Below are 11142 nucleotides of genomic sequence, written 5' to 3'. Positions count from 1 at the left end.
ATCTTTTACCTCTACCTGCTTCTGAACGAACTCATCATGATGCTAAGCAACGTGCTGAATTTCTTTTAAAAATGCATGAAATAACCAAGGCCAACATTGAAAAGGTGAATGATAAGTATAGAATTGCTGGTAGCAAAGGTAGAAAGGCAATAAACCTTGAACCGGGGGATCTAGTGTGGTTACACTTGCGTAAGGATAGATTTCCAGATCTTAGAAAGTCTAAATTGATGCCTAGAGCTGATGGCCCTTTTAAAATACTTGAAAATATTAATGACAATGCATATAAACTGGAGTTGCCACCCGAGTTTGGGGTTAGTCCTACGTTTAACATTGCAGATCTTCAACCATATATGGGAGCGGAGCAAGGATGACTCCGATTCAAGAGGGGGAGGATGATGAGGACATCACTCCTTTGGATGCACATGATACTCCTCAAGTTGTACAAAGATTAATCACTCGAGCTAGAGCACGACAAATGAATCAACAGGTGAGCTCGTTCTTAGCTATGTCCTTTCATGATTATAAGAATGAGATACTACCTAATGATATTATTGTGATTAGGAACTTAGGAGAGGACCAGCAAGGATATGGAGAGAGTTTTGTAAGTGGAGGAGACCAGCAAGGGCGCCCAAATAAAGTTGGAGATGCAATACAACTCGGGTTCGTTTCAGCCTCGGATTCCAGGAGCAGCAAGTAGTAAATTGGACACCCCGGTGGCATACAACGGCTGTTTTGGACGTTCTTTATATGGATGGAAAGATAATTTCAAGGAACTTCCAGTGGCACCAGTACCACTACAAAATACAGCCAGAGTCAATAGGAATCGTCAAAAGAAGTTGATGTCCAGAATCTGTCCGGGTGCTGCGTCACCTTCTTTGGGCCATTGGCCCATGTATCCTGTCGAGCCTATTAGGGGGCGCGTCCCTAGGGGTATGCACGCCCCAAACCCTTATTTTCTCAGTATTCGCCATCCTTTGAGGGTTAGTTTGTGCTTAGATTCATTATTCACGCTTTGTGATAGAGTTTGCCTTGCACCGGACCGACTAGGCTGCTGCATTTGGTTTGTGAAACCTTAACTTGAGTGCTTAATCATTCATCTGCAATTTGGATTGTGTTCTTCTCGTTCTTACTTGTGTTCTTGGATTCGCTTGCAGGGATTAGCCTTCTTGGCAAGGTCATCTGTGTCCTAGACGGGGGTGATATCCAACGGAGCAGTGGTGTAACGATCACGGGGTGAATCTGTTTCGTCAGGAGCTCTGAATCGCCAACGTCGAGTCTCCACAAATCCAACATACCCTACCTAGCGGAAGATCGGGACTAACACCCCTATTAAACGGGGCCTACCCTTCTTCAAAGTACTCAAGCGGCAAGACAAATTTCAGTGGCCGAGGAGGCAGATCAAGCCCTGCAACAATTAAAGGATTTCCTATCAAAGCCATCGGTCCTCACGATGCCAAACCCGAACGAAGACTTGCTGCTTTATATCGCTGCTACTACTAACGTCATCAGTACGGCGATCGTGATTGAAAGACCAGAACTAGGCCATGTATACAAAGTACAGAGGCCCGTTTACTTTGTCAGTGAGGTGTTGTTAGATTCTAAGGCCAAATATCTGCCAGTCCAAAAATTGATATACGCAATACTGCTCATCTCGCGGAAGCTACGACACTACTTCCAGGAGCATAACATCTCCGTCATTACCAACTTCCCCTAGGAAAATTGTCCACAATCGGGATGCAACGGGAAGAACATCTAATTGGGCGGAAGAACTAGAAGCATTGTCCCTGGAATTCAAGTCGAGGACTGCAATCAAGTCCCAGGCCGTAGTGAATTTCATGGTAGAGTGGTGGGAGAATCAACTACCAATGCCAGCAGAGCGTCCAGAGCATTGGGTCATGTATTTCGATGGATCACTCAAGCTCGAGGGCGCCGGTGAAGGAGTACTCTTGATATGTCCCAAAGGCAAACAACTCAAATATGTCCTGCAAATCTTCTGGGAAGTATCCAACAACGAAGCTGAGTACGAAGCACTTCTGCACTGGCTCCTTCTGGCAGTCTCGCTAGGAATCAAGCGACTATTAGTCTACGATGACTCAATGGTGGTGATCAATCAAGTCAACGATGAGTGGGATCTCCACAAGGAGAACATGGACACGTATTGCCTAGAAGTACGCAAGCAAGAGAACAAATTCTCTAGTCTGGAGTTTCACCACGTAGTTCACAAAAACAACGTTGCCGCGGACGTCCTATCCAAGCTAGGATCTACTCGAGCCCAAGTTCCAGCAAGGGTTTTCGTCCGTGAGCTACACAAGTCATCCATAACGGAGCTGACACCAACAACCACCACTGATCGAGGTCCTATCGCATCAGATCGGGAGGTCATGATAATCGACGTAGACTGGAGAGAACCCTTCATCGACTACATAAAAGAACACAAGTTACCTCCGGACAAGATAGAAATAGAGCAGGCCTCATGACATAGCAAAAACTATGTTCTAGTCAAAGACAAGCTTTAAAGAAGAGGTGCATCATTAGAAGTACTCATGAAGTGCGTCCCATGGCAAGACGACAAGGACATACTAGAGGAAATTCACAAAGGCATTTGCAGCAACCACGCATCCTCATGAACGATCATGGGCAAAGCTTTTCGAGGAGGGTTCTATTAGCCTACAGCCCTTGCTGACGTCGAGGAACTTGTCATCCATGCCGCACGAGCTTCTGCCCGTGCAGGGCCCCAACCTTCTTTCTAAGGGGGAGGGGCCGCAACAGTACCCACGATGCCAAAGGTGTCAAGCAACACTGTTATTGCCTTGCTTAGGGTTGTGGTCGGTCTACCGATCACACCTCGTGCAACGATGCTATCTTAATCCACACGACTCTCGGCAACGGATATCTTGATTCTCGCATCGATGAAGAACGTAGCAAAATGCGATACCTGGTGTGAATTGCAGAAACCCACAAACCATCGAGTTTTTGAACGCAAGTTGCGCCCGAGACCTTCTAGCTGAGAGCACGTCTGCCTGGGTGCACGCCAAAAGACACTCCCAACCCATCCCTGGGGAAAGACGTGGTGTTTGGCTCCCTGTGCTGCATGGCATGGTGGGTCAAAGTTGGGGCTGCCGACATACCTTGCCAGGCACCGCACGTGGTGGGTGACATCTAGTTGTTCTCGGTTTTTTCTCGGTGCAGTGTCCTGGCATGCAACTGGCTTATTAGCCTTAAGGACCCAGAGATGACTGAAACATTTCGTCACTCAAACTACAACCCCTGGTCAGACGGCACTATCCACCGAGTTTAAGCATATAAATAAGCAGATGATAAGAAATTTACAAGGATTCCCCTAGTAACAGGGAGCGAACCGGGAGCAGCCCACCTTGAGAATCGGGTAGCCTCACTACTCAATTGGAGAGGTGTCCTCAGAGATGGACCAGGCCCAAGTTCCCTGGAAAGGGATGCCTTGGAGGGTGAGAGCCCCATCCGACCCAGACCCTGTCTCACCACGAGGTGCTGCCAACGAGTCGGGTTGTTTGGTAATGCAGCCCAAATCGGGCGATAAACTCCGACCAAGGCTAAATACAAGTGAGACCGATAGCGAACAAGTACCGCGAGGGAAAGATGAAAAGAACTTTTAAAAGAGAGTCAAAGAGTGCTTGAAATTGCTAGGAGGGAAGAGGATGGGGGCTGGCGATGTGCATCGATCATATGCGGAACGACCTCTGCTGGTCCGCCGCTCACCTCGGGGTGTGGACTGTTGTCGGCCACACCAACGGCCTAAGCCCGAGGACTTTAGGTGCCCCCAGCCACCATCGTCGGCACGGCCAGTTTCCACACGTTGTAAGGTGCATCCCTCAGGACGCTGCGCTGCAACGGCCTGCGGGCTCCCCATTCGACCCATCTTGAAATGCGTACCAAGGAGTCTGACATGCGTGCGAGTCAACATGTTCTTAAACCTGGTATGTGCAAGGAACCTGACAAGCGGGAGGCCCTCACTGGCCTCACCACTGGCCGACCTTGATCTTCTATGAAGGGTTTGAGTTGGAGCACACCCGTCGAGACCCGAAAGATGGTGAACTATGCTTGAGTGAGGTGAAGCTAGAGGGAACTCTGGTGGGGCCTTGAAGCAATACTGATGATTAGAGGCATCGGGGGCGCAACGCCCTCAACTTGTTCTCAAACTTTAAATAGGTAGGACGGTGCGACTGCTTCAGTGAGCCGTACCATGGAATTGGGAGATCCAAGTGGGCAATTTTTGGTAAGTAGAATTGGCGATGCAGGATGAACCAGAAGCTAGGTTATGGTGCCAAACTGCGCACTAACCTAGAACCCACAAAGGGTGTTGGTTGATTAAGATAGCAGGATTGTGGTCATGTATGTTGAAATCCACTAAGGAGTGTGTAACAACTCACCTGCTGACCCACACTAAAGCGCACGACCCACACTCGGCAATCTGGGCAAGCGCTATGCCCTGATGAGTTGGAGGGTGCGGCGGCCGCTGCAAAACCCGGGGCGCAAGACCGGCCCGAGCGACCATCGGTGCAGATCTTGGTGGTAGTAGCAAATATTCAAATGAGAACTTTGAAAGCTGTAGAGGAGAAAGGTTCCATGTGAACAGCACTTGCACATCGGTAAGCCGATCCTAAGGGATGGGGTAACCCCGGCAAAGGGCGATCACGCGCGCTGCCCAGAAGGGAATCGGGTTAAGATTTCCCAAGCTGGGATGTGGCAATTGACGGTAATGTTAGGAAGTCCAGAGATGCCGGTGGGGGCCTCGGGAAGAGTTATCTTTTCTGCTTAACGGCCTGCCAACTCTAGAAATGGTTCAGCTGGAGGTAGGGTCCAATGGTCGGAAGAGCACCGCACGTCGCGCGGTGTCCTGTGCACCCCTAGCAGCCCATGAAAATCCGGAGGACCGAGTACCATCCATGCCAGGTCATACTCATAAACGCATCAGGTCTCCAAGGTGAACAACCTCTAGCCAATGGAACAAAGTAGGCAAGGGAAGTTGGCAAAACGGATCCATAACTTCAGGACAAGGATTGGCTTTAAGGGTTGGGCTAGGGAGTCCTGGCCCCAAACCTGTCGGCTACTGGCAGATTACTTGAGTTGTTCGAACAACCGACTCAGAACTGGTACGGATAAGGGAATCCAACTATTTAATTAAAACAAAGCATTGCGATGGTCCTTGCGGATGCTGACGCAATGTGATTTCTGTCCAGTGCTCTGAATGTCAAAGTGAAAAATTCTACCAAGCACGGGTAAACGACGGGAGTAACTATGACTCTCTTAAGGTAGCTAAATGACTCATCATCTAATTAGTGATGTGCATGAATAGATTAACGAGATTCCCACTATCCCTGTCTACTATCCAGTGAAACCACAGCCAAGGGAACGGGCTTGGCAGAATTAGGGGGGAAAGAAGATCCTGTTGAGCTTGACTCTAGTTTGTTTTTGTGAAATGACTTGAGAGGTGTAGGATAAGTGGGAGCCTTCAAGTGCAAGTGAAATACAACTAGTTTTAACGTTATTTTACTTATTCCATAAGTTGGAAGAGGGGCATTGCCCCTCCTTTTGGCTCCAAGTCCTAGCTCTGCTGAGCTGATCCTAGCGGAAGACTATGTCAGGTGGGGAGTTTGGCCGGTGCAGCTCATGTGTTAAAAGATAATGCAAGTGTCCTAAGATGAGATCAACAAGAACAGAAATTTCATGTGGAACAAAAGGGTAAAAGCTTGTTTGATTCTGATTTCTAGTACGAACAAGAACCGTGAAAGCATGGCCTATCGATCCTTTACACCTTCGAAGTTTGAAGCTAGAGGTGTCAGAAAAGTTACCACTGGGATAACTGGCTTTGTGGCAGCCAAGCATTCATAGCGATGTTGCTTTTTGATCTTTCGATGTTGGCTCTTCCTATCTTTGTGAAGTAGAATTCACCAAGTGTTTAGGCCGTCGTGAGACTAGTTAGTTTTACCCTACTGATGATCGTGCCGTGATAGTAATTAACCCTAGTACGACAAGGACCATTGATTCACACAATTGGTCATCGCGCTTGGTTGAAAAGCTAATGGCACGAAGCTACCATGTGTCAGATTATGACTGAATGCCTCTAAGTCAGAATCCAAGCTAGCAACCAGCACCTGTGCCCGCCGCTCACTCGACCCACATTAGGGAGTTCGTGCCCCAAGGGCCCGTGCCATTGGCTGAGCCTGCCCAGTCGACGAGCCGTAGCAGGCAGCCTTGATGCTCCCTTCCTCACGGTCGGTGGGCTGAATCCTTTGTAGACGACTTAAATACGTGACAGAGCATTGTAAGTGGTAGAGTGGCCTTGCTACCACGATGCAAATAGATCCAGCCCCTCCACCCCCGCCCGGGGCTTCAGGCTCGAACCCTCAATGGCAATGAAGGAGCATGGTGCACAAGGATGGATAAAAAATTCAATTCATTTAAGTATAATTAATTGGCATAAGGTTTGTATGAATCATAATTACTCCAATGGTGGTCTCATTTGTTAAGGATTAGATGAAACCATGGCACAAGTTTATGTATGTAACATGCCACAATAAAAGAGTGTCCACTTGACCTCGTGGAGAGCATGTACATACTATCATTTGGATCAAATCTTCACAATTCATGCATGTGCCTGTGGAGGATACCTTTCCACGTGTTCCACCTGTAACTCATGGGAGCCTCGAAATGCCCAAGCCGGCCATTGGGGACAAAAACATGGGGGATGGCCTGAAGATCTGAAAATGGCTAACGAACATGTGTTCGACCATGAAAATTTTTGCTATATCTCCTGAGAGGGCAAACACGACCACAACGGCCGCTAGGCATGAAAACGTGGGGGATGGCGCCAAGACTTGAAAATGGCCTCCGAATGGTGAGGCCGTTTCAGGGCTCAAGAATTGGTGAAAACGAACTCCGGAGGGGCTGGGACGGACTTTCTGTGTTGGCACCGAACCCAATACGTGCCCCCCTGTCATCTCAGCCTATCACATGGGTTCCAAGCCAACCCCCAAAACTGTGCGCCCTCTGGGACAAAAATCCCCAAAACTTCTGGGTGGGGGGATGCCCCACGGGTATAGTAGGGGGAGCTGGTGCGTCCTCCCGGTGCTTGAGAAATCGATGTTCGGCCATACAAATAGCGTTGGTTTTGACCCATTTTCGAGGTATTTGAGACATACTCCCGGTGCATGGTGCGGCCAGACTGTGGCCACTCAACCGGCCGCGACCAGCCAAGCTACGGCTGCAGCTCATGTGGGAAGGCTTCGGGGCTGGCTGTGGCCGGCTGGTGGTGGGCTGCACCGCGGGTGCCCCAGGCATGTTGCGTCAGCTAGAGGCTGGCTGCGGTCCGCCATTGGCTAGCTTTGGTCGGCTGGGGTGTGTTGTGGTTGGCCGTTGGTTGGCTACGGCCATCTCAGGCTGGCTGCGGCCGGCCATGATGGATGGGATGAGGTTGCGATCGTTATATGGACCGAAATTGTTCGTTCTCACGCTCTATGGTCCTTCGGCCACCGTCCTCACAAGTAGACCCGCCATGCCTAGCATGGCAGGATGGTTTGGATGGTTTGACAGTTGCACTCTTAAGTACACAATCTAGGCTGTCAACTCCTGCATAACACATAAAAGATGAGCATCAACAGTAGTGGTAGGAGTTTTACTAAAGAATTCCGCAAGTGTTGGTGAATATTTGTATGCAGGTCTACTAAAGGAGAAAACACAACCAAGAGTAAGGAAACACACTCTCAACCAATCAGGAGCAATCACATAGATTGAAGAACCTACAAATGGGAGTAAACCGACAAGATTCACCAAAAAAGATCACGTACCCACATGGGGACACACCTAGCAGCCACCCAGTCAAAGGCAATTGCCTAAGGTGGTTCCTTAGGTTTGGCCAAACCCTTGGTGGCCCCGATCGCCTCCAGCCACCATGTGTCACCAGTTACCGACCTTGCAATGGTGGTTAAGGAAGATTCCCGGATATTCCCCTTGGGAGCTAACCCCAAGTGCCTATAAATAGAAGGGGAGGGGTCTCATTTGAGGGCACACCACCAACACCACTCAAGAAGAGTGTAGAGCTTCATTGCAAAGGTGGAGTGCTGCTTAGCTAGTGCTTAGAGTAGGGAGAGAGTGAGAGGTAGTTCGGGGAAGCGCTGGGTCTATTGGCGCCCTTCTCCAAGCTTGTACCTCTATGGATGTTGCCCTCCTTTTGTATGAAGTAAGTTCATATTCGTGGTTCCTTTCTTATAGTAGTTCTTATAGTTGATTGAGATTAGTTCTCTTACTCACGGGTTTGTCACTCCGTATTTATACAGAGTGTTGTAGTCTGCTACATGATGCCAGATGTAGTTAGGCTACAATAGTAATCAGTAGCATAGATGTAGTGTCTAGGCTACGGGTTATCCTTCATTTGCCTTATATCCCATGGGCCGCAGAGGTAGGCCATAGGTGGTGGCAGCCCTAATGGTCCTTCATAATCCTCCACATTCGGATATAGCATAGAGCCATTGGCCGGAGGCGCCTAACTCATTCAGGGTAAGCCGGTGCCCGAAGTGAGTATTCTGACCCAAGAGATTAACCTTTAACTCACATATAGAGATATATTTAGGAATCCTCTCTACCCTCGCCACCTATCTTAGTGTGTCCTTGGACTGACTAAACTAGGAGTTAGTACAGACATGTTCCCTTGGATTCGATACCCTTGGAATACTCTGAGGTGAAAGCTACAACGGTATTCATGCGCTATGGATTCAGGCACCTCCGGCTAGCGGCTCTACGCTATATCAGAACATGGAGGATTACAAAGGACGGATAGGGTTGTCACCACCTACCACCTACCTCTAGTAGCCCGTGGGATATAAGGCAAATGAAGGATAATCTTTAGCCTAGACACTACATCTACGCTACTGATTACTACCGCAGTCTAACTACGTCTGGTACCCTGTAGCAAACTATGGCACTATGTATAAATATAGAGCGACGAACCCGTGAGTAAGAGAACTGATCTAACACAAATATAAGCACTACTAGTGTATACTATATCAAGGCCTAAAGGCATACATGAGAGCATATGATCCTATACTATGATACCAAGGGTATATGACTAGCATACGGACATATAAGCCAAGCATGTAAACATAGCAAGGATGTAAGACTACTCATGCTTCATCTTTGGAATGGAGCACTAATTCTACTCTTGTGTGGTGTTTGAGAAGTGAGCCCCTCCTCTTCTATTTATAGTGTGGAGGTGCCTTGGGAGAGTGGAGATGCTCCTAGCATCCCAAGGGAATATTCTTCCTCCAACCTTTCTCCTCGTGCCACCTAGAAGGATCTGAGGCTTTGAAGTAGTAACTCCCAGCAAAATGGTCATAGCCACCTTTGGGAAGTCACTTGGAGTCACCACGTGGAAGATGGGCTCTAATGGAGTCAAAAGTGGATCGACCACCAGGGGTTCAGCTGAACCCTTTGCAATACCCTTCGTCTAGGATGCTACCTGATGGGCCCTCAAGTCATTCCAGGGTGCACGCACCAAGCTAAGGTAGTTTACCCCCTTATGTGGGCTCGTGGATCCATGTGCTCTTCCCTAATTGGTTGGAGTTGTGTTTCTTTGCCTCTTGGGTGTGTTTTCTCCTCTTTCTAAGGATAAGTAACCTGCATACAAATATTCACGAACACTTGTGGAAATGGTTAGTAATAAACCCCTACCAATAGGTTGATGCTCATCTTTCTGGTGTTTATACAGGAGTTAATGGCCTAGAATTGGTACTTAAGAGCCGTGGTAACTCCAGCTGCAATAGCATATATTTAAGTTAATGCAGTTAAAAAGCTCTTAGTTGGATCTTGGGCCGAGTCAGCCGATCCGCCTTACAGCAAGCATTGGCCTACTTGACCCTTCTGCCGGCGATGCGCTCCTAGCCTTAATTGGCCAAGTCGTGCCTCCGGCGTCGTTACTTTGAAGAAATTAGAGTGCTCGAAGCAAGCCATCACTCTGGATACATTAGCATGGGATAACATCATAGGATTCCGGTCCTATTGTGTTGGCCTTCGGGATCGAAGTAATGATTAATAGGGATAGTCAGGGGCATTCGTATTTCATAGTCAGAGGTGAAATTCTTGCATTTATGAAAGATGAACAACTACGAAAGCATTTGCCAAGGATGTTTTCATTTATCAAGAATGAAAGTTGGGGGCTCGAAGACGATCGGATACCATCCTTAATGAGGACATGACACCCATGCATATGACCATGATTGGCGCATGGTGTGGAGAAGGAGAAGTCCAGCAGGGGTGTCCAAGTCAACAAGGAGGCCCGAGGCTAATTTAGTTAGATTCACCAAGTTGGAGGCCCAAAGCAACTCAAGTTCGAGCCTACCTTGGAGTCCAGGAGTAGCACGCACCAAAACGACGCCCAGGTTGCATACGGAGTCCGTTTTGGACGTTCTTTATATGGATGGAAAGAGAATTTCATAGATCTTCCAGTGGCTCCGGTCCACATAAAAATTCCATCTGAGTCAATGGGAATCATCAAAACAAGTGGACATCTAGAATCTATCAGGGTGCTGCGACACCGTCTTTTTGGCTGTTGGCCCGTGTATTGTGTTAGAGCCCATAGGGGTGCGTCCAAGGGGGTCATCCATGACCTAACCCTCATATATTCAATAGCTGTCACCATGTTAGGGTTTGGGTTTTGTTTAGTTCTAGTTTTCCATCAATAAACTGAGATTGATTCATTGTAATTGTGGTGACAAGTCCTTTTACTATGACCCAGGGCCCCTGTTCTTGATCTCCTCGGCTATGTCAATTAATATTTCGAATCGAGAGCTTGAACCTTTTACTCAGATCTATTTCTGTTAGGATATGAGGTAGGCTACGCTAGCGCAAATCAAAATTTTTCTACCATGTAAACCAGGAAAACTGCTATATAAGGATCACGTACAGGATTACCACTCGACGCACTGGTGCGGAAGATGTAGAATCGCGTTGGGACAGCAAAGTCGATCAGCGTAGTCAAACATAGTCGATCACATTGATGTCGAGCAGCTCCTCAGCAGCTCGTCCACGTGCAGCAAGATCGTCTTCATGCCGCAGCTCGTCATTGGCTCATCGGCGACTCGCCCAAGTGCTGCAAGCGCAACACCTCCAAGG

General features: G+C 48.3%; 1 non-coding gene and 1 pseudogene across 1 annotated transcript; both read left to right on the top strand.

The window, feature by feature from the left end:
• Positions 1-2874: 2874 nt before the first annotated feature.
• LOC117859358 (5.8S ribosomal RNA) lies at positions 2875-3030 on the top strand. The gene has a single exon (XR_004641157.1). It is a non-coding gene; the product is annotated as a 5.8S ribosomal RNA (ribosomal RNA).
• A 231-nt stretch (positions 3031-3261) lies between these two features.
• Positions 3262-6365, top strand: LOC117859368 (28S ribosomal RNA; annotated as a pseudogene).
• Positions 6366-11142: the final 4777 nt, after the last annotated feature.

Source organism: Setaria viridis, chromosome 5 (genome assembly GCF_005286985.2).
Source record: "Setaria viridis chromosome 5, Setaria_viridis_v4.0, whole genome shotgun sequence".
Classification (NCBI taxonomy): domain Eukaryota; kingdom Viridiplantae; phylum Streptophyta; class Magnoliopsida; order Poales; family Poaceae; genus Setaria; species Setaria viridis.
Note: the sequence above shows the minus strand (reverse complement) of the source record. Positions and strands in the feature narration are given on the sequence as shown.